The following is a 22,853-nucleotide window of genomic DNA, read 5'->3' as shown; positions in this document are numbered from 1 at the left end:
CACAGGCATCTCGTGGACCCTTCCCACAACCAGGAGGCACGCCCAAGTCCGTGCTGCTTCCTCCCTACGCAGGGTGGTGAGCGGGGTCAGAAGACGCAACCTGCCGCGGTTCTGAGGGTGGATCAGCCAGGGCCGGGCCAGGGCATGCTCTGCTGTCCATCAGCCCCCCCGTTTCCCCTGCTTCTCCCCGAGGCGCCCCAGCCCCTGCCCAGCCTGAAGACGGCCAACCCCGCCCTGCCCAGCTCCGGGAGACAGGGGTCAAAGGGTAACTCAGGAACTTGGGTCACTGCAGCTGCCACTGCTGCTCAGAGATGTTAGACTGTTCTCACGTGCGAGGGAGGCAGTGGGTAAACTGAGTCAAAGAACGACACCAAACCCGGATTTATGAGAGAGGGAGGAAAGAAGGGAGATAAACAACGATGAACAGTCTAGGAAGAGTGAATTTTGCACATCTGGGGGTGAAGTGGCAGCTGGCAGGAGAGCTGGGGGGCCGAGGAAACAGCTTCCATTATTCACGGGATCTCCGGAGAACCCTGGACGTCCCACTGTGGCTCATATGTGACTCGCCATCTTCAGAAACACTTTTCCCTTTTCCGTGGTTTCTCTCTCTCAACCTGCCTTGGGGCTATTTTTTTTTTTTTTCAGTTGTGATAACGTGCATTTTGTCATAAAATCTGAAGTGTACAACGCACAGGCATTACCTGCATTTGCAGGTTGTGCAGCCACCGCCACCACCCATCACCAAACTTCGTCATCCTCCCAGAGTTTCCGTTTGGCCGAGAGGCTGCAGCCGCCCCTGCCCTTGCGATGGTCTCCGTCCTAAAGGAAGATGCTAGAAGCTGTGATGCGTCCAACAGTGGAGGCGCCTGGGGGCACCCAACGCAGCCAGAGTCACTCTGGAAATGGGCCTGACCCCTGACCGGGTGGGAGAATGTTCCAGAAGAGGCAGCAATGCAAGGAAAGGCCTGGAGGGGTGAGAGCGCAATGAGGACGGGACCCTGGGGGACACAGCGAAAGGTGTGGACAGGGCTCAAAGTGTCCCGGACATCGGCTGAGGCTTTGCTGAGTCAGTGCCTTCAGGTAACCGCGTCCCCCAAAAGGCACGTCCACATCCTAAGCCCTGGGGCTGTGAGGGGGGCCTGGTTTGAAATGTCCATTTCCAAAGGAATTATGTAAGATGAGGGCCTCCTGGAGCATGACGTGACCGGATCCTTCTCAGAGAAGGGACACGGACAGCTGCACACTGGGGAGACGGCCTGGGGCGGCCAGGAGCTGTCAGGACTGGAGGAGGCAGGAAGGAGCTGCCTGGAGCCCCGGAGAGCCTGGCCTGGGCACAGTGGGTTCAGACTTCCAGCCCCCCAACGGCGGGGACACGTCCTGTTGCTTTGAGCCCCCCACTCAGGTGCTTTGCTGTGGCAGCCCCCCAAAACCTCGCACCTCCCCCACCCGTGGCTGCGGGTCGAGTGGGGCCTTGACGGGGACAGTGGGGACAGGGGGGCCCGGGAGGGGCCTCTGCCAAACCTTTCAGGGCCACTCTCCTTTGACATACATATATATATATTTTTTTTAAGTTTATTTTTGCTGCAAAATGCTTTGTTCACACCTGGTCCACACCTGGTGGTTCAAAAGCTGCCTCCTGGCTGGAGGGAGGGCTCGGGAATGCACAGGGGTACCCCACAGGGCCCCCACCTCCAGGGGCTCCTGGTTGTGCTTGGGGGTAAGGAGACACCCAGCCCGGCTGCCAGACTGCGGGTGTCTTCATGGAACCCCATCATCTTGACAATTTTCACCTCCTCGCCCAGGCAGAACTCAGGCCACGTGATCTAAAGGGTCAGGCCCAGGCTCTCCAGGGCTGAGTCTGTCCCCACAGCATCTGGGGGTTCACCCCACTCCCCTCCTGGAAGGTGCATGGCCGCCACGCTGGTTTTGCTTCTTCGAGAGAGGCTCGTGCCCTAGGCTTCTCCTTTGCCAGCTTGCAAAAGAAGTGTCCTCACCCGTCAGTGCCGTGACATCACGGTCGAAATAGAAGCCCGAGAGAGGGGGTACAGAAGGCCACAGGTGGGGCCCACCTGGCAGTGACGGAGGGCTCTGCGCACGGAGTGATCCCAACAGATCCAGGAGCTGGAGGCTGCGGGACCCAGGAGCTCACCACAAAAGCGGCATCAGCTGGTCCCGGAAGCAGGGTGGCCGGGAAGACGGGGCCACCGGGCAGGCAGTGGGGTGCGTTGGGTCTAAGGGAGGGGACGGTCCCGGTCTGTGTGTCCAAACACAGTTGAAGCAAGAGACAGTCCCCCGGGACCACTGTCCCTCTCCTTCGAGCTCTATTTGGCAGATGGGGAAACTGAGGCTCAGCTAATCACTGGGAAGCCTTCCCGACACTACCCAGGGCCACCGTGACCGACTCCGTCCAGTCCTGAAGCACCCCCCTCTCAGGCCGAGGGCCGTGACCCCGGCCAACGGAGAAGGCAGCCCCGGGAGCTCCAGCTGGGCCTGGAGGAGGCGGGCAGGGCTGTGGCCCCCATCCGGCTCCGGCACCTCGGCCGTGGGGTGCCAGGGAGCAGTCTGTGGCTAGGGTTAGTGGCTGGGAGGCAAAGTTGTGAGTCACGGTGACTAAAGCTGTGTGGGGACAAGGTTGGTGGCTCCCAGGCCTCAGTCTCCCACCTGTCAAATGGGGACACGTGGGGCTGGGACAAAGCTGCGCAGTCCAGGCCTCTCAGACCCCCCAGGGCCCCCCTGTCTGCAGGGCCATGTTGTCCCCAGAGGCAGGGGTTGGGGGAGCCCCAGCAGAACAGAACCGAGTCCTGAGTTTGCTCCCAAGGAGACGGGGACGTCCCCCCTTTGCCAACAACAAGGAGGAAGTGTCTGGCCAGCACCTGCTCTCCACCCAGGGGCTTCCCGGGGCCCAATGGGGAAATCCCAGAGCCCTTCCTGGAGGAGGCAGCATCCAAGAATATGCTGTGAAGCACAGATGGATTTCCCTGTCCAAGATGGGAGGCTGGAAGGGGGAGCAGTGGGAGGCCCCAAGCTGGCAGATGCCAAGTGCAGGCCCCCACCCCGCCCTCCGGCCCCCCACCTTGCTAACCTGCGGGGTCAATGGATCACAGGGCAGGGGTGGGGTGCAGGACCCCCGGGCACCCCTCCAATCGCCCTGGATGCAGCAGCTCTCCACTGCGCACTCAGGGCTGCACCTGACTTCACCTGGGCAACCGCAGACACCGCCTGAGACCTTGGGCGAGGCCAGGCCCCCCATGGGGCCTCAGTTTTTCTATCTGTTCAACCAGGGGGTCACATGTATGACCTCTGGACGCCCCTCCTGCTCCCCAACTCCCAGCCTCACACCCCAGCCGAGCTGACACGCCCACTGGCTGGGCCAGGGCCACCCTGGGTCCCCCGTGGGAGCCACCGCCGGGCGGGGGGCTGGGGGGCTGGAGGGCGCGGCCCCACCCCGGGGTCTCCAAGGCACCTCGGGCTCTCGGGCTCCCCCTTCCTTTGTCTCCGCGCCCCGCCCGCCTCGCGCCGCCCTGACGGGAAATTCATCAGCCCCGTTTCCCCTCCCCTTCCCGCTTTCCCGGCAGCCCCCGCCTGATGTGTCAGCCTCTCCATCCTGATTATCTGGAGACGCCAATTTCAAAGAGACATCTTAATAGTAATGTCAACGAATTAATTAGATGTGTTAATGAGCTAAAAGCAACCCAAATTAAATTAATGCAGTAATAAGCGCAGACAGCAAAATTAGCTCCAATTTCTCTAAATGATTCTGAACTGTACACAACACCTCATCTCGCTAGAACACTACCATCCCCCAAGCTAATCAAGGACCCGGTGCAATTAACTGCTTAATTACAAACAGGCGCGAGCACGCGCAGACACACGGACGCGCTCGTGCCGGGCAGGGGTGGGGGGGCCAGGCTGGCCCGGGGTGGGGGGCTGGGACCCCCGCCTCCCAAGCAGCCCGGACCCCTGCCCTCCCCATTGTCCTGAACCCCGCTGAGGGAGAACAGGCCAAGCATCTCGGGTTCAAGGCTCCAGCGCCCCAAATCTGCCTGCCAGGGGCGAGGCTGGGTGGCTGGAGAGAGCAATGCGGGTGCTCCCCCAGGCCCCACTGGATCTGCCAGGAGGGGTTTGGCCCAGGTGCAGGAGGAGGAGGAGAAGGAGGAGCAAGGAAGGGAAAGGAAGACGTGGTGGGGAGGAGGAAGGCAAGGGAGAAAGAGGAGGAAGGAGGGGGCAGGGGGAGCTGTTTATTGCTCGCATCAGAATATCCGAATTGCAACTAAAAAGCTGACTGCCCAGCCTGGCCAATCTCCCACTGGGCGGGGAGCTTCCAGCAGCTTCTGAGGCTCAGGTACCTGATAAGCTATAATTGCAGCTGGAGGCGGCGCAGGAGGCGGTGGGGAGGGGGCAAGGGAGCCAGGTGGGTGGAGGGCAGGGCTGGGGGTCCTGGGGGAGGGGCCACCCACCCATCGCCCCAGGCCAGCGGGGCTTCAGACCCAACGTGTGCCCCAGGCTGCTCCATCTCAGGGGAGGCCTCCCCTCTCCAGGCCCCTCTGCAAAATGGGTGCACAGCCCGCCTGGCTGGGCTGAGCGGGACCCCCGGCCCCGGACCAGAACCTGGGACTGCAATGGTCACTGCTGACCGCGAGGAGCTGCCCCCCGGGCCCGGGCCTCCCCCAGCCTCCCCTCCTCAGTGCAGCTCCCAGATGGAGGGTATTTCCTGTTTGGATCAGAATCCGGGTAATTGATTCAGGAGAGAAGGGGGGAGCTGAGGGATGCCCCCCCCCAGGCAGTCTCTCGGGCGGTCCCCATGAGAAAGCCCCTCCCCAACAGAGGGGGATCCCCAGAGCTCCCCATCAGCCTCCAGCCCCCCCTTCCTTGTTTCTCTGTATTTATCCGTTCTGTAATACATTCATCCGTCTGTTGACTTTTTTATTCATTTGAAAATATTTCTTTTTCCGTCCTTGTTGACACTAAATGCCTGTTGCTGCCCCTCGTGCGCCCAGTGGCCACACGCTGCCCCCCTTGTGGTGAGCACCTGGGGACCCCCAGGCCACCGGCCCTGAGATGACAGAGATGAGCGTTGGACCCTGTGACGGGAGCCCGGGCACCGAGGGACCCCAGGCCAAGTGAGAGGGCGGAAGTCAGAGGCGAGCCCCTCGGGGGGGCAGCTTTGGGGTTCATGGGGAAGTCGGGGTGCACAGGTGTCCTGTGGCAGGAAGGGACCACCAGAGCCACACTGAACCCCCCAAGCCTGGGCATCCTCCATGTGGGGCACGTGGGACCTCAGAGTCCCGTGAGGTGGGGGCTGCCGGACACCCCACTGGGACTCCTTGAAAGCTGGGGCCAGCTCTGAAGCCCACTGGGTCTCCCCTTGGGGTTGACATTTAATTTTTTTTCTTGTGGTAACATACACATATGCCACAGAATTTCCCATTTTAAGTTACATTTCAGTGGCATTAGCTACATTCACGATGTGCCGCTGTCGCCACCGTCTGTCACCAAAATTTCTCCCCCCACCCCGAACAGAAGCTCTGTCCCCACGGAGCCTGGGACCTGCCGCTCTGCCTGTCCCCAGGAACCCGCCGGGCCCCGGCACTTCAGGAGGAACCCTGAGCCCCTCGGCCTTCGTGTCTGGCTTCTCTCCCTCGTGTGCCGGCTTCGGGGCTCCCCCATGTCAGGGTTCCAGTCCTGCTTACGGCCGAGTAACAAGTTCCCTGGTAGGGACGGCCACGTTTTGCATGTCCACTGCCTGTTGATGGACACTGGGGACAGGGGCCACTGAGTCCCTGCCCAGTCTCGGGGTCTAGTCCAGGGGTGGGGTGGCCGGGTTTGTCCCACTGTCTGAGGAATGGCTGAACTGCTTCCCTCTCAGTGTTTCCATCTGCAAAATGGTGAGGTCCAGGCTGTGTGTTTAAGGAAGAAAATTGGGGATCCGGGCTGGATAAGCCTGCGGGCAGCCCCGGGCCCCTCTTCGCAGCCACCAGCAGGTCCCAGTTTCCACGTGCACAGACGGGGAGGGGGCTCGGGGGGTGCTCGGGACCGCAGGGTCCGTCCAAGGCCCCTCGACCTCCCGTCCTCGTGTGCTGGGGCATCTACCTTTAGATGTTGTTACAGGATTTTATTTCCCAGCAGGAAAAAAAATTGTTTTGCTTAAGCAAATGCTCTGATGAGCTTTCCACTCCCCGAGCGGGGTGTGGGGTGAGTCCCCGAGGCCAGTGGGGGAGGCGGGGTGCAGCCGCAGGGGCTGGGGCTGGAGGGGGGGCGCCGGACCTGTCCCAGTGTTCTCGAGGCCGGTGGGTGCACGCGGTGGCCACTGCAGGCCCCTGTCCTCAGTGCCCAGCCTGTCACGGCTGCAGGGGCCAGAGGCCGCTGTCACTGGGGCGGCCTTGGGGCATCGGCTGTGACACGCAGGTGCACACCAGGGCACGGGGACAAGTGCACACGCCAGCTTGGGGGTGGGGGGTCAGGGGCGCGGGCCCGGCTGGGGGGGGCACACCCGGAGGCCCCCAGGCTCCCGCAGCCCACTCCAATTAGGAACTTACTTGACATTATTTTAATTTGTCTCTGGGGCCCTAGAAGGAAAGTCATGCGATTATTGTTATTATTATCTTTCGGCTGGAAACTCCAGCCACCATTATATAAATTACATATAATTGAATACATTGGAGGCCGTTGCTTTTAAGCAACCACAGTTTCCCCTTCCCAGCCCTGGGGCCGTGCTCCCCTGACAGCTCTGCTGGGGGTCAGGACACAGAACTTTCCAGCCCTGCTAGGAGCAGGGCCTCCAGGTGGCTCAGGCCAGCGGACACCTGGGCCAACTGAGGCACGGGGAGGGTCATGGGGCAGGTGAGTGGGCTCCAGTCCCGGCTGCTGTGGGACCCCTAGCAAGTTGCCTGGCCTCTCTGATCCTTGGGTCCTCAGCCTCCGAGGGCTGGTGTGAGGTTGACGCGAGGTCCTGGTGGGGACATCCTGGGCACGGATAGCTTGCTCCGCGGGGTCCGTCTTGGCTCCCAGCACAAGCTCCCAGGATGCCAGATCCGAGTGGGTGACAATGACAGGACAGCAGTGAGTTCGCCTGTAGGCAGATGAGGGGGCGGGGGTGCAGGGCAGCCCCTGTTGTGTCGGGGCCAAATGTGGGGCGATACATTGGGGCTCAGGGCACATCTGCACTCCCAGTGCCCCTGGACAAGGGCCTGCCCTCTCCAGGCCTCAGTTTCCCCACTGGTACGGTGGGGTACGGGCTCTAAAACCATGCACACTGTTCATTCCTGCCGTTTCACCTCCATCACGGGCATGTGCATGGGGCCAAGACGTGTGCAAAGCTGTTCACCGCGGACCATGTCCTTGCATTACTTTTTCTTCTATAATGTTTTAAGCACGTCTAGGTGTACACCAAGAGAACTGAAAACACGTGTCTGCACAAAAGTCTTTACACGCGTGTTCTTAGCGAATTACTCACAGGAGCCAAAGGGTAGAAGCAGCCGAAGCACCTGCCAACGGGTGACGGGTGGACGGAGGAGCTGTGTCCGTCCGATGGAATGTTGCTCAGCCATGAGAAGGCGCCGCGCTCTGATACACGCGGCCACGCGGCTGAACGTCAGGGACACGGCATGGAGAGAGCAGCCAGACGCAAATGGGCCCATTTCCCCGACACGTGCAGACAGGTGATTCCATGGGGAAGGAGCGCAGACTGGGGGGGCCTGGGGCTTGGGGGCGAGGGGGCGACTGCTAAGGGGTGCGGGCTCGTCGTGGAAATGTTCTGGACTTAGGTGGTGGTGATGGGTGTGCAATTCTGTGAATACACCAAAAGCTCAACTGTACTCTTTAAAAGTGTGAATTGTGCAGTGTGTGAATTCTGTCATTAAAGCTGTTACTTTTTAAAGTTTTAAGCAGTAAAATATCAAAAGAGAGAGAAAGAAAACACCCCAGAGTAGGCAGCACTGCCTGAGGCCGGGTGACATCTCCGCAGGAATAGTGTCACTGACCTGCGCCTTGCTGGGCCACCCAGCCTTCCTCCCGACCCCTTCCCAGCCTGACCCTCCGCTCTGACCCCACCAGCCCCCCTGCCTGCACCCCAGGCCCCCAGCCACCCGGACTCCCACCCCACAGCCTCAACTTGTAAAGTAACAACCTGCCACTCGCACAGCCTCTTGGCCCCCAAAATGTTCTCTGATCTGCAAACGCTGCAGCAAGGGCCGTGGGCTGGCTGGTGCTATCTTTTGTTTGTGTGTCAGTTCTGCTGAAGCTAATTAAGGAGTGTTCTCTGCGTGTCTGGGGCATTGGAACAATTCTGCGGAGCAGACAGTGCACGCAGCCGACCCTGCCGTTGGGGGGCGTGGGGGCGGGCAGGGTGCTCACGTCTGCAGGGGGCTCCGCTGGCCTCCATGCACGGACCAGGAAGCCTCTTCATCAGGGGGCCATGTCACAGCAGCAAGTTTCTGTGTGTGCAAACACATGCACACACGTGCCCTCATGCACACTCATGTGCACATATGTGTGCTCACACATGCACACGTGCACATGCACACACACATGCACTCGTGCGCCCACATACATGCGAGCACACACTCAAGCCACACACACAGGCGCACTCGTACATGTACACATGCACAGTGCACTCACACACACATGCACACTCATGTGCACAGGTGTGCTCACACATGCACACATGCACATGTACACACATGCACACATGCACTTGTGCACACACAATGTGAGCACACGCACTCACGCCACACACACAGGTGCACTCTTACGTGTACACACGCACATGTGCACTCACACACACACATGTACACACACGTGCATGTCTGAGGCCACCCTGGGCAAGTGACTCCTGTCTCGACAGCCCTTCCCTGGTGTGTCTGGGCCCCTTCTTGTACAGTCACCCCGCTGCATGGATGGGGAAGTCGGGGTCCCTGGCACTCCGTGAGGATGGGTAGGTTGACACCGGAGCTCCAGGCTGTTTCTGATCAGTCAATGGATGCCAGAAAAACCCACATCTGGGGAAGCTGGCTGCGGGATTGACCATGGGGACATTGGCTCCCACCAGAAACGACACCTAGACCCAGTCCTGGCTGAGGATGGTCATCCCCACTAGACAGACAGGGAAACCGAGGCCCTGAGAGGTCACAGCTTGCCCCTGACACATGGGGGTTGGTGGCAGTGTGGTCCTTCCCACCCTCCAGACCACACGCTCATAAGGGACCCAGTTAAGTCCCAGTGGGCCCAAGAGGCCAGGCTGAGGAGTAATGGACGTCCGTCGAGGTCACCTGGCTGCCCAGGGCAGCTCTTGGGTCCTGCCTCCACCTGGCTGACCTTGGCAAGTTCCCGCCCTGCTCCCACCTCAGTTCCCCCCTGGGGAGCTCTGGCGCCCCCGGGCAGCTTGCCCAGCGCATTAGAGAGAGGGAGACCCTCCAAGCGCCCTGCGGGGAGCCCGGGGAGCCGCTGTTCTCCACGCCACACTCCAGGGGAGCCCAGCTCGGCCCGCAGGGGCTGGGGGCTAATCGCGGGCGTTACCTGGGGGAAGGCCCCGGGCCGGGCCGCACTTTCGCGTCTTGGGGCGGGGAGGAGGCTACCCCCACCCGAGGTGCCCCCCACCCCGAGTGTGCCCCCGAGCTTGAGAAGACATGAAACCAGAGGCCCGCTGAGTGCGGGGCGCGGGCCGGCGGGAGGCACCGCGCGGGGGCCCCTGTGCGCGCGTGGACTCGGTGCGCGCGCCTCTGGGGTGTCGGGGTGCACGCGCGGCGCCCGCAACCCCCGGGCCCGGCCTCCGCTCCCCGCCCCGCGCGGCTTCGCAAACGCCGCAGCGCCGCCTGCCGGCCGCGCGCCCCCGCCGCCGCGGACCCGCCCCCGAGAGACGAGGCCCCGCCCCCGGGAGACGAGGCCCCGCCCCCGAGAGACCAAGGCCCCGCCCCGAGAGGCCGCGGACCCGCCCCCGAGAGACGAGGCCCCGCCCCCCGGGAGACGAGGCCCCGCCCCCGAGAGACCAAGACCCCGCCCCGAGAGGCCGCGGACCCGCCCCCGAGAGACGAGGCCCCGCCCCCGAGAGACCAAGGCCCCGCCCCGAGAGGCCGCGGACCCGCCCCCGAGAGACGAGGCCCCGCCCCCGGGAGACGAGGCCCCGCCCCCGAGAGACCAAGGCCCCGCCCCGAGAGGCCGAGGCCCCGCCCCGGGAGACCGAGACCCCGCCCCCGGCCTCCCCACACCCGCATCCCCCCACCCGAGCCCCGCTGCCCGGCCCGGGTCGGGAGGGTGAGGACGCAGGTGCCCGACCCTGACCCACCCGGCGAGGGGGAAGCGCATCGCCGGAGCACAAGAGCCCTTCCTGGGCCACGTGGTCCTCCAGCAGCCCTGGGCGCAGGTGCGGCTAATCGGCTCCATTCTACAGATGAGGAAACCGAGGCAGACAGAAGCTGGGCAACTGGGCGGCGGCTATGCGGCCCCACTCCTAGGAAGCTCATGGCTGTGGCTCATTTGACCCTGCCCTTTGCAACAGGAACGCCGGCCCCCGTTTCACCCAGAGGCTCCCAGTCCTGCCTCCACCTAGGGAGTGACCCAGCAGGGCCCTGGGTGGAGCTGCAGCCTCACTGAGAGGCCTTCAGCAAGTCCCAACCCTCCATGGGCCTCAGTTTCCCCATCTGTACAAGGTGTGCCTGTCGGAGGGAGGGGCTAGGATAACTTCTCAGGTGCTGCCTCTCCCAGAAGTGCAGGAATCCAGGAATCCAGGAATGGCTGAGCTGGTGCACGGGCTGGGGGCTCGGCATGGGGGGTCGCCCTGCCCAGCCCTGCGTGCCCCTCCCCCCTCAGCTCCTGTAACTGTCACTGCCGGGCCGCTCTGAGCACCTCGGAGCCGGGGGCAGCTCCCTGAGGGCCTCTGCCTGCTGCTGCCCACATCCCCCACCCCCACCCCAACCTGCCCTGAGACCTCCCTCCGAGGGGCTGGGGCTGCCAGGGACAGATGGTGTTGGCCCTGGTGCCAACCCGGCAGGAGCCGCCGGCCGAGCCGGGCAGACGCTGCTGCTGTGGAGAGCTCTGCCAAGCTCCATGGCAGACACTAAGCTCAGGCTGCACCTGGGGGGGTCAATCCCAGGCGGGGGGCCCCGGGACCAGGAGGAGGGGCCCTGGCTCCAGTGAATAGGACCCCTCCTCTGCCTGGACCCTCCCCTCCTGGGCCCCCAGGCCCCTCCTCTCCTGATCCCACCCACCAGCCACCGTGGGCCCCCGGACCTCCACACACAGCTGCGTTCATACCCAGTGTGCCTCCGACTGGCTGTGTGGCCTGGGACACAGCCCCTCACTGCTCTGGGCCTCGTTATCCTCATCTGGAAAATGCGGGGCCGCCTGCAGCTCCCAGCAGGCTCTCGGAGGCCGCCCATGGGCAGGTGCCGCAGCTGAGTTGCCGTTATTTCGTCCCGTCCTCCCCACCACTGAGGCTGGCCAGGGGCCCAAGCAGGGCCACTGCACAGATTGGAAAACTGGGGCAAGGAGAGGCAGCTGGTGTCCCCACCCAGGAGAATTGAGTTAACCGCACCCCGTCCTCAGGTCAGGGATCCCGAGTCATGCACTGGCCTGGCCTGAGTGTGGATTCTGGGGCCCCTTGAGGAGGCCCAGGCACTTCACAGACGCTTGGGATTTCACACCCCCCAGGGACACGGACACAGCGGGTGGGGAGGGGTGCCAGACCCCAACCCGGCAGTTCAGTCCCCAGGGTGAGGAGGCCTGAGGCTCAGAGCTGGCCATGATGCCACCCAACACCCTGAGCCCTGCACACACACACACACACACACACACACACAGGAGTGTCCGGGCTCACACCTGCCCACCCACCCTGACTCGGGCAGAAGCATCTGCTGAGCTAAGTCACGTCCTTGCTTTTGTGTGGTCAGAGGCTGCATGTCCGCTGTAACCCCTCAGATCACCCCGCGATTGTTGTAGGGAGGGAGGGAAGGAAGGAGACATGGCTGAGAGCGGAAATGAAACCAGGACGAAGTGCCAGCACCTGCCATCACCTGGTGGGGACGGGCTGCTCTAAAGCCTGCTGGGAGCTCATTTTATAGATGAGGAAACTGAGGCTGGAGGCAGGGAGTGACTGCACAGGGTCACGCAGTAAGCTCTCGGCGAAACCCAGGCACCTCTCCCCCGATGGAGGCCTCTAAGGTGTCGGCACACCAGGGACACGCAGACCCTCAGAGACCCCAGAGGGGGGCCCTGGGCTCAGGTACGGTGCAGAGAGGGGGTGTCGGGACCCCTGCCCCTGCATCTCCTGCTGTCCCTCCTTTCCGCCCTGCATGTCAGGCCCCAGTGGCCTCAGTCCCGCCTGACCGCCTGGCTCTCCAGAGCCCCCTCATGACTCCAGCCAGACTCGAGGGGCTCGGAAGCAGGGGGTGGTGGCCTGAGGTCCGTGGCTCCTGCCCCGGCCCAAGGTAATGAACGCTCATCCTCACATACGTGTTTGCAATTAAAGCCTTCGGCACCGTGAGGCAGCCCAGCGCAGTGCCTGATGAGTTAATGACAAGGACGACAGGCCCCAGGTTTACCTCCTCACCACGCGACACCCTGAGCCCTCAGACAGTGGGGGGCCCAGCCTCGGCCCCTGCCCCGGCCCACAGCCCTGCCCGCTCCTCCTTCTGCACCCCCACCCCGCTGTCCCACCTCCCCACCTCCCCTCCCACACCCACGCCCTGTCCCTCCTGTCCCTTAACACGCTCAGTGCTCAGCCCCCGCCTTGCCCCAGCCTAGCCGCCTGTGCCCCCATCCCCAGCCACTGCTCCTGCCCCCTCGCGTCCAGGGCCCGGCAGCCAGGCTCACCTTTCCCAGCCCAGACGTGCTGATGGGGTGACCAGGGCACCCGCCTCTGGGGTCTTCCTCCCCTGAACCCAGAACCCAGCCTATCCATGAGAAAAGCCTCAGACAGACCCACACCGAGGGCCCAGCCACCCAACGCCTGGGCAGCCATCCCCTCCGCTGGAGAGATCGGAGGACGGCCACCGCCCCGTGGGGCCTCCGCTGCGGGGAGCCGAGGTGACGCGGGGCCCCCAGGGGCTCTTGGACCGGCGAGCGGCCTGGGGGAAGCGCGTGGCACCGTGGGAAGGCCGTGGGGCGGCCGCTTCCTCAGCGTGACAAAGGCATCCGGTGACCCCGTGAGAACCTGTGCCACCTGCAGCCTTTCTGTAAACCCAGACTTAAAAGAGCAGGAGTGGGCAGGGGGTGGGTGACATGTGGCAGGGGCACGGGCGCTGTAACGCTGTGACGCCTCTGTCTGCTCCCCTGCAGGCTGGGAGGGTTTCCTGGTCGGGCATTTAAGAGAAAACAAACCCAGATCTAATGTCACCCCTGCTTGGCACCCCCAGAGGCTTCAGAACTCTCTCCCAGAGACAAGGTGGACGAGGACCCGCCCCCACCACCCGCCCCGCCCCTCTGACGTCACACAGAGTCCAGCCAATCCCCAGGGCCCGTCACACCCCGCCCCTCTGATGTCACATGGAGACTGGCCAATCCCCAGGGCCTGTCACGCCCCGCCCCTCTGATGTCACATGGAGACTGGCCAATCCCCAGGGCCCAGGACGCCCCGCCCCTCTGACTTCACGTGGAGCCTGGCCCCCTCCCACCCACCCGGCTTCCGGTCTGGGGAGCAGGCGGTCCAGGGACCCTGATCCTGCCTTACGGACGGGGACAGACCATGTGCAGGCAGGGAAACCAAGGCCCAGGGAGCAGAGAGGGCCTTGCAGAGTGGCTCAGGGACAATGAGCACCTGTCATTTTCTCTCCGTTTCATCCTGAAGCGCACACACATGCATGACCAAATGTGCACCATGCACACACGTGTGTAATCGCACATGAGCACCCACCCGGTGGGGGTAACTGAGCCAGGTCAGCACTGGGTGGCCGGCCAGTGCCCATCACCCGTAATGCACGTGTGCGTGCTGGGACAGGGCCGTGACCCACGTCCCACGCGAGTCCTCTGCAGGAGTCGCCGCCCAGCCCTGTGAGGCCGGAGGGAAAGCGTCCCAGGCAGGGGCGCGTCGTCAGATGGAGCGTCAGCCTCCCCTGTATAACGGACCACGAGGGGTGCACACAGCAGGTGTGAGGGGCTGGTCCGTGCTGCAAGGAGGCTGCGAGCAGGGGTGGGTGGGCTCAGCATTTGTGACGGGACGTGAAACACAGAGGTCACGTGTGGTGCGCGGTGTGTGCAGAGCCCCGGGTCTAGAAGCTTCCGGAGGGACAGGCATACAGCATGAGGACGGAGCGTGCAGGCCTGCGTGCTCGTCAACTCAGCAACACTGTGTCGAGCACCTGGCGTATGTCAGGTGTCTCTCAGGCCTGGGGCCCGGCAGGGACCAGGGCAGCTCAGGGCCCTGCCCTCGTGGGGAAGGTTGATGACAAACAAGTGTGCAAGTGTACAGTGCCAGGCCCGGAGGTGACCACGGGTGAGGGGAAGTGAGGAAGAGGGGTGGGGAGGCCATGGAGCTCAGGGATGCCTCACTGAGGACTGGAGAGGGGAGGAAGTCCAGAGAGCCAAGTGGCTATTGCACAAGGAACATTCCAGGCCCAGCCGCCAGCTGGTGCAAAGGCCCTGAGGCAGGAGCCCGCTGGAGTGTTTGGAAACAGCGGCATCCAGACCACTGGAGCTGAGTTGGGGGGCAAGAGGAGAGGGGAAGAGGTGGGGACTGCGGGCAGAGTGCGTGGGCCTGGAAGTGAGATGGGAGCTGCCGGAGGGAGGGTGCGACAAGGCCTGTGGCCCGTGTCCCGTGTCCATGTCACAGGACAAGCCATGTGGACACCCCCCGTGGGACACCTGTGGTCCCAGACCACGAAAGTCAGGCCGGCGGCTGGGGTCTGAGGACTGGCCAGGGCTGGCAGGGCCCCGGGTGACCTGGCGCCAACTGTGCGAGGCTGGTCCACCTGCCTTCAGAGGTTTTGGTTTGGTGACGTGGGTGCCCCCCGCCCCTGCCCCAGCACGGGACCACCTGGCACCAGCAGGGAGGCAGCAGACAGTCCTCAGAGTTTAGCTCACCAACTCCCATCACACCAAAGGGAAACTGAGGCCCAGAAACCCAGGGCAAGAGCTGGGACTAGCTCTTGGGTCTCCTGCCTCCCTGGCCAGGTGTGCACAGGTAGATCTGCAGGTGTGTGGCTCACCTGGTGGGCAGGTGTCACAGGGCACAGAGTGTCTTCGTGGGGGTGCTTGGCCCAAATCAGGGCACCCCCAGCTGCTTAGAGCTAAGGGCCCTGGGCGGCTTACTGGGTGTCAAGAAGGGGAAACAGAGGCACGGGGAGCTGCACTTGCCTCAGACCGCCAGTGCGTCTGGGTCAGACCAGGGGGTCCCGACACCCTCTTGCCCTGTGCTCTGCCACCCCCAGCTGCGGGGACAGAGAGGAACCTGGGCCCGGCCGTGTCACACCCGGGGCTCGCCCTGCCCCGGTCCCCAGAGAATAATTTACCTTTCGGAGCTGGTCCAAGATATTAATTAAGATAAATCTCCCTCAATTTTGAGATTCTCTTATCATGTAATTTATCAAAATTATGTTAATTATTTCTGTAGGGCAGCAAAATTATTACCTCTTTTGTGTCTGATTTGTATTAATATTCATAATTTAATAATTCAGCACCCTGGCCATCTGGCCTCCTCCTTTCCCTCCGTCCGAGCCAAACTGGCTCCGCTGCCAGCCGGGTGTCTGTGGGGCCCCCCATCAGCCGGGGCCCCCGCGCCTGCCCACAGCCCGGCCCCGGGGATGCGGCCCCTCAGCCTGGGGCCCCTGACCGGACCCCAGGACCCGTGTGCAGGTAGGGGCCCCTCGGCCGCCCGCACCCCCGCTTGGCAGGTGAGCCGAGCTGAATTGACATTTTCCACACTTTGTGAGTTTTACACTGTAATTTGACATAATTAATGCCTACATTACTGCTGATAATTTAGCTAGTTAATTAAACTCGGAGGAGATAATTAAGGAAAGGCTACTGCTTGGATTGCTAATTGTTTTTGTCATTATTTCAGAGGGCCGACAGCTGCCGGCTGAGTCATCCTGTTTTGTCAGCTGACAGGTCATGTGACACGGGGGTCCCCCGAGGCCCCCCACGTCCAGGGGAGGGAGGCCCAGCCGCTACCTGGCCGCTGCCTGGAGCCCTGCCAAGCGCTGCTGCTGGCGGCCCGGTGTCCACCGCCTCTGCCGGGCTCACGCGGGCACGGCCACTGAGGGTCCCGGGGAGGCCACCGAGGGTCCTGGGAACGGTCACCGAGGGTCCCGGGGAGGCCACCGAGGGTCCCAGGGAGGCCACCGAGGGTCCCGGGGACGATCACCGAGGGTTCCGGGGATGGTCACCGAGGGTCCCGGGTACGGCCACCGAGGGTCCCGGGGATGGCCACAAGGGTCCCGGAGAGGCCACCAAGGGTCCCGGAGAGGCCAAGGGTCCTGGGGATGGTCACCGAGGGTCCTGGGGAGGCCTGCGAGGGTCCTGGGGATGGTCACCGAGGGTCCCGGGGAGGCTGCAGAGGGTCCCGGGGATGGTCACCGAGGGTCCTGGGTTGGGGGAACCAGGAAGGGCTCTGGCCTGGGGTCATGCTCAGGTCAGCTAAGTGAGCTGAGGGCGTGGGGGACCCCTCAGGCCCCGGCACCCCAGCCCCAAGGCAGAGGGAAGCTGAGGGGTGAGTGGTGCTTCCAGGGCCCTGATTTTCAGGGTGGGGAGCGGCATCTGCAGACCCCAGAGCCGGCCGCCAGGCAGGCAGCCCTCCCCCAGGAAGGCCCGAGCGCCCCACCTGACCCTCACCTGGTGGCAGGTGCCAGGTGGACCCGAGAGCAGAGAAGAGGGGGAGGCTGAGCCCCCCGGCCCTGCAGGCCCTGCCCAAGGGAGGGAGGCCACAGATCCTGGGTGGGGACAGCTGGGCACAGCCAGGGCACGCCCAGCACCAGGGACTGTCACTTACTGTCCCCACTTGACCGGCTGAGGGTCACCGCTGGGGCTGCCTGCAGGGCCCTGGCAGGTCCCCTGGGAGGGCTCCTGGGAGGGACGTGGGAGGTGCGTGGCCGGGGCCCAAGGGGCAGGGGCAGGAACGGAGCCCGGGGCGGCTGCCCTGAAAAGGGGTCCCCAGTGCAACAAGGGCCTGGGACGGGGGTCCCGCAGGGCGGCCAGCCTGGAGGGTGTGGGGGGCTCGGGAGGCCAAGCGGCACAGAAGCGTCTGTGTGACTGTGGGCCAGGGTCGGGTGACCACGGGCGGTCAGAAGCCGGTCCGTGTTCCCCCTCCTGGCCTGCGTCCCCCTCGTGGCCTGTGTCCCACCCCGATCCGTGTCCTCCCTCCTGGTCTGCGGCTCCCCTGTGGTCCCTGCCTGGCTGCCAGGGCACCGTGCGCCTTGAGCCGAGGCCCCGTCTTCCACCATCATGTTGTTCTCTCCGTGGCTGCCCCCCGAGCCCCTCCCTTCAGGTCCCCCCTGCCTGGCCCTGGCCTGGGGCCCGAGCACGTGCTCCCCACCCTGCAAGCCTCCTGCTTCCAGACGCTCACTCGGTTTGCTGTCTGGCTTCTGCTGTCTTAGCAAAGCCCTGACTTCTTGCCTCCACTTTCAGATCGGCCTCCTTCAATCCAAACTCACATCTCTCCTGCGAGCCTCTCCTGAAAGCCGCAGCGCGGATGGCGTCTCCTGACATCCTGGGCACATTTCTACTGTTCCCCAGCTTGGCGGTTACACGGTCCAGCCCCGGGGGACAGTCAGTGGCCGTGAATCTGTTCACGAGGTTCCACCTGCCCGACGGGGACCAGGGCCTCCCTGGCCGTGCTCTGCCGCCTTCGTTTAGCGAACTCCGCATTCTGGGGTCCTGTGGCTGTAGCACCCCACTCCCGGAAGCAAATCCTGCCCCAGGTAGGACACGTCCATCTGCAAATATCAGAAAACCTCATAAAAGTGTCTTAAACCAAAAGGGATTACTATCCCTCATGGACTGGGTCGAATCGTGTCCCCCAAACCCCCTTGCTCTCAGAACCCCGGGTTGGGCCTGATTTGGAATGAGGCCTTTGCAGTGTAACCGAGTGAAGACGAGGCCGTGCCGCAGCCAGTGGGCCCTCAGCCGGGACCAGTGTCCTCACAGAGGAGAGGGACACAGGGCGAGGAGGACGACCACGGGGAGACGAGCCAGGGACCCGAGGGACGCGGCCACAAGCCAAGGGCATGAGGACGGCCCAGAGCCGCCGCTGGAAGAGCCTCCCCTGTAGCCCTGCAGGGAGCCGTCCCACGACTCCTGATTCGGGATTTCAATCTCCATTGCTCCGCGGCCACGGGCTCCCGACGCTGCCGCCCGCCCCCACCCCGAGCGACTCGCTCACCCCAGGTGTGTCCTTGTCTCACCCACAGGAGTCGGAGCCCAGGAGGGTCGTGGCCTTTGCATGGGGCTGGAGGGGGCCTCTGGTCTGGGCGAGCCGTCGCCTGTCCCCCAACTTTAGCTGCAGACCTGGCGGCCGGGACAGAGGCGGCCATTGCCGTCCACTGCGGCCGTGTGGCTAAAACCCGAAGGCCCTGCAGGCCAGCAAGGGCCGAGAAGGGTCAGGGTGAGAGTGGCCTGACGACACAGCTCGCCTCCATGGAGCCAAGTCTCCCGGGAGCAGCAGCAGGGTCGGGGAGGGTCTCGGGGGGAGGCTGCACTAATCCCTGAGATCATGGGGAGCCCCCAGGGGGACACGGAGACCCTCCCTTGGGCAGATTGTGGGAAGCTGTGGGAGACGCGCAGGCCAGACATACGGTGGCCTGGCGTGGGGGCTCCCCCGCCCAGAGGGTCATGAGGGGTGACACGGGGGGCCTACGTGGACAACGACAAACCACTTCAACGCAAAATAGGGCACCCACTGCAAACACAAGCCAGACGCATAACTTCAAATGGTCCAGCAGCCACGTTAAAAAAAGGATAAGTGAAAGAAGAGGGTGAAATAAATTTTAATAGAATATTTTATGGAGCCCAATATATCTAAAATATTATCACGTCAACACGTAAGCAACATAAAACAGCAACGAGGTGGTTTCCTTCTCTGAGGTGGGTTTTGGAAACCCGGTGTGTGTTTTACACTCTCCACATCTCAGCCCGACTGGCCACGTTTCCAGCGCTCGCTCGGTGGCCCTTGTGGCTGCCACGCTGGACGGCACGGCGTTGGAGGTTCTGCTTTCCCGATGTAAAAGTGGCCCAAGATGCCCGTGTCCTCCCGAGGACCGTGGGACCCACCCACAGCCCTGGGCACGAGGGGGCCCGGCTGTTCCCGTCTGTGGCCACTTCTTCGCTCTGTGCTCGGTGACCCCGGGGCACGGCCGGGTCCAGGGCTCGGGCCTCGGCCCCTGTGGCCCCTGGTGGGGGGTCCGTGGGCTGGGCCCCCACCCCTCGCTGGTCTTCAGCTCGCCCAGCATGCACGTGACCACCTCCTCGTGCTTTTGCCTCTGCTGTGAATGCTCAACGCATCGATGCTTCAAGCATTAAAATGTAAACACGACACAAAACGCGTAGACGTGTTCACCAGCACCGTCCGCCATCGCCAGAGCTGGACGCCATCCGAGTGCCCTCTGTGAGGCCGAGCCACGGAACGTGGAGCACGCACACTGTGGACACGGCCCAGGAGGAAGCCGTGCTGGTCCACACTGCTGCACGGATGACCCGCGACGAGGCCACGCGACCGGAAGAGGCTGGGCACGGGCGATCACAGATAGTGTGATTCCACTTCTATGGGAAGCCCAGGACGGGCAAACCAGAGGCGGAGGGCAGGCTGTGGTTGCTCGGGAGGGGCAGGACTTGGGGGCGAGGGACAAAGGGCACAGGGTGTCTTCTGGGGGTGAGGAAATGTCCCAAAATCGCCTACGGTGATGTCTGCACAGCTTTGAACACACTGAAAAATAACTCATTTATTGTACACGGCAGCCACTCGAAACCACCCTCCCCGAGAGGCCCAGATGGAGCCTGCACCAGCTCGTGGCCCTCCCGGAGCCCGAGCCCTGGACCCCAGGCCCTGGAGCCCCCCAGGGGAGGGAAAGCCCGGTGGAGGCCCCCCAGGGACCAGCCACCCCACCGCACCAGGCGCACAGACCCCATCACCCCCTTCCAGGATGCTGTCCCTTGTAGATAAATGAGAATCGAAATGGCCCATATTGAAAAATAATGTTGTTAAAGCCACTGATTAAGTTTTACACGACCATATGAGAGCAAAGTAAAAGGTTTTAGCTTTTTAATTTAAGAAAAGAGGAAAGTGATATAATTTCAATTTGTGATGAGATGAGATGTTCCGACATTGTAGTTTCGACTGGCTGGCATCCCAGCGTCCTCCACACGGTGAGGGCCAGCTGCAGGGTGGGTGTGTGTGTGACCACCGATCTTCTTTAGCAGTTTCAGGGTCGCTCAGCCCACCTGCATCGGTGTCATGGGGCCACCTGGGCCACCTCGTTAGTGCAGACTTCAAGACCCCAGCCCGGGACGACACAGCCCGAGGGGGACACCTAGCTGGACCGGCTCTTGGGACCTGCCGCCACCTGGTCAAAGGCCTGTGCTGGGAGGAGCCCCAGGAACCCTGGGAAGTTGGCGCTGGGCAGGGGCACCAGGCAGGAGGGGCCGGGAGTCAGAGCCCCAGACTCGTGGTGTGTGGGAGCCACAGCAGTCACAGGGAGAGGGAGGTGCCAGCCCACAAAGGGCAGCGTGCCACAGGGCAACTTCTGCAGCCCACGCCTGCTGGGACGAGGGGCCGGGACCCTGCCGGGTGCCCTGCCCTGGCTGTGCCCCTCCTGCTGGGGTGTGCTGCCTCCAGGGAACACAGCTGCCCCGAGCGCACGGCCACCCCCACCTCGGCCTGGTGCCCGGATAGGGACACGGGGCTACACAGGGTTCTGCTTGGGGGTCCTGTCCTGGGGTCCCTCCTGGGCATCCTCTTGGGGGGCATCCTGGCCCCCATGGGGGCCAAGGAAGCTGGAACCAAGGCCAGCGCACTCCCCGGCATGAGCCTCCTCCAAGACTCAGTTTCCCCTCTTGTCAAAGAGACAGAGCCGTGCATAGAGCTTTCTGGAAGGGCTCACATGGCCCACAGCATGGTGCAAGGGGGTGGGGGCCTTCCTAGGGGGCTCTCCCCCTTCCCCCGCCTCCTCAGACCCCCTGCTCTCTGCCCCAGCCAAGGACAGCCGCTGTCCCACCTCACCCGGCCTCCGCCCTGGCCGGCTGTGTGGCCAGGGAACCCCTTCCGTGTCTGGCCTCAGCTCCCCCCTCTGGAATGGGAAGGGGAAGGATGACCACGGGGGGCCAAGCCCCCCCTTTTTTGTGTGCACACACCTTTGACCTCCCATCCAGGAGCGGGGGCGGGGAGAGGGGGCTGGCAGCGCCCGTGGGGACTGCAGGGCCAAGGGGCCCCGAGGGTGGGGGAGCCCAAATGAAGCCTGAGGTGTCCCCCCACTGCCGCCCACCCCCCAATTACTGCGCCCTAATTCCAGGTCCCCTCGGGGCCGTCCTGGGGGTGCTGGTGGGAGCGCAAGGCAGCTTCTAATGGGGTCTCCACGGCGAGCCGCTCTTGGGGACCCTGCCCGTGGGGCCCGTGGACCCTGGCACGGGGTGGGGCTCGGGCGGGGCCTCTTGAGGAGGGGGCGGTGGGCAGAGATCTGTGGGGCGGGAGTGGCAGGTACAAAGGCCCTGGGGCGGGAGCAGGAGGCAGCTTTGCTGGCGGCCAGGAGGGCTGGAGCAGAGGGTGAGGGGGCAACGGAAGGCGAGGCTGGGGAGCCAGATCCCGCCCGGCATGGGCCTCCCAAGGGGGTGGGCAGGGGTCCCTGCTCCTCTCCTCTCCACAGACCCCGAGGCAGCCCCATGTCCTGGGAGGGCTGGAGTCACCTCCTGGAGCCCAGGCCTGGCCCGGCCGCCCCTCAGCCCCCTCCTGGAATGTTCTCCAATCCCGCTCTCGTTCCCCGGCCCCCACCCACGGGGCTCCAGGGGCTGCGAGTTTGTGGGGGGCAGCCTGGAGCACAGCCCCCCAGACCCTCCACGCACCAAGAGCTGCCTGGTGGACCGCACTGGCTCCAGGCCCACGCATGGGGAGAACAAGGCACTGACATGCATTGAGCACCTGCTGTATGCACAGGCAGGAGGGCACTGGAGAGCCCGGGGTGTCCCTAGCTGGACCCCTCAGCAGCCAAGTGCCCTTGGGCAAGATCCGGAACCTTCTCTGGAGCAGGGTCCCCTTGCCCATCTCGCCAAGGTTGGTGGGACCTGGGGCCGCCCTGCTTCCCGACTGGGGTGGGGTCAGCGCTGTGCCCCGTTCACCCCTGCACGTCTCCTGGAAGAATGGGCACTTGTGGGTCCCCTGCTCCCCAGGGACAGGGTGCTGCGGGGGCTGCTGGCGCAGGCTGGGGGGCGAGCAGGGAGCACGGACCCCGTCGGCCCGCCCTGCCCAGGCGCTCCCGGCAGTCACGGGGCGCGGCGGCGACGGGGGCGCCCAGCGGGTCCCCCACTTCCCTACACCCTCCCGCGGGGCCCCCGTGCGCTCCGCCGCGCCGGCCTCAGTTTCCTTACCGGGGACACGGAGCTGCTCGGCGCAGGGGGCTGCATGGGGCTCTGCCGCCCCCTGGCGGTGATGCGGCCACATCGCTGACCGCGGGGGTCACCCCGGCGCAGGGCTGACCGCTCCGGGACCCAACACCGGGGCCCGGCCCCCTACCCCGCCCCTCTGCCCCCCACCCGGTCCAGCACCCCCTCTCCGGCCACCCACCAGACCGGGCTGAGCACCTTTGGGGAGCCCCAGAGCCCCCACGCCCCGCCCTGGGTGCAGGCCTCTTCCTCCCAGGCGAGGGCCGTGTCTGGCTCGTGGGGGACACTGAGGTCAGGGAAGGGAGGGAGACCTCGGACACAGGCCCCGGCCCGACGGGGGGCCC

At 64.0% G+C, this 22,853-nt stretch overlaps 1 long non-coding RNA gene across 2 annotated transcripts; it reads left to right on the top strand.

The window, feature by feature from the left end:
* The first annotated feature begins 4,210 nt into the window (after positions 1-4,210).
* Positions 4,211-7,538, top strand: LOC119517426. Of its 2 annotated transcripts, XR_005213524.1 has the most exons (4): positions 4,211-4,342; positions 4,998-5,120; positions 5,521-5,711; positions 7,371-7,538. It is a non-coding gene; the product is annotated as an uncharacterized LOC119517426 (long non-coding RNA). The 2 variants fall into 2 exon arrangements; XR_005213525.1 differs by lacking the exon at positions 5,521-5,711.
* The last annotated feature ends 15,315 nt before the right edge of the window (positions 7,539-22,853 follow it).

Source organism: Choloepus didactylus, chromosome 21 (assembly GCF_015220235.1).
Source record: "Choloepus didactylus isolate mChoDid1 chromosome 21, mChoDid1.pri, whole genome shotgun sequence".
NCBI lineage: Eukaryota > Metazoa > Chordata > Mammalia > Pilosa > Megalonychidae > Choloepus > Choloepus didactylus.
Note: the sequence above shows the minus strand (reverse complement) of the source record. Positions and strands in the feature narration are given on the sequence as shown.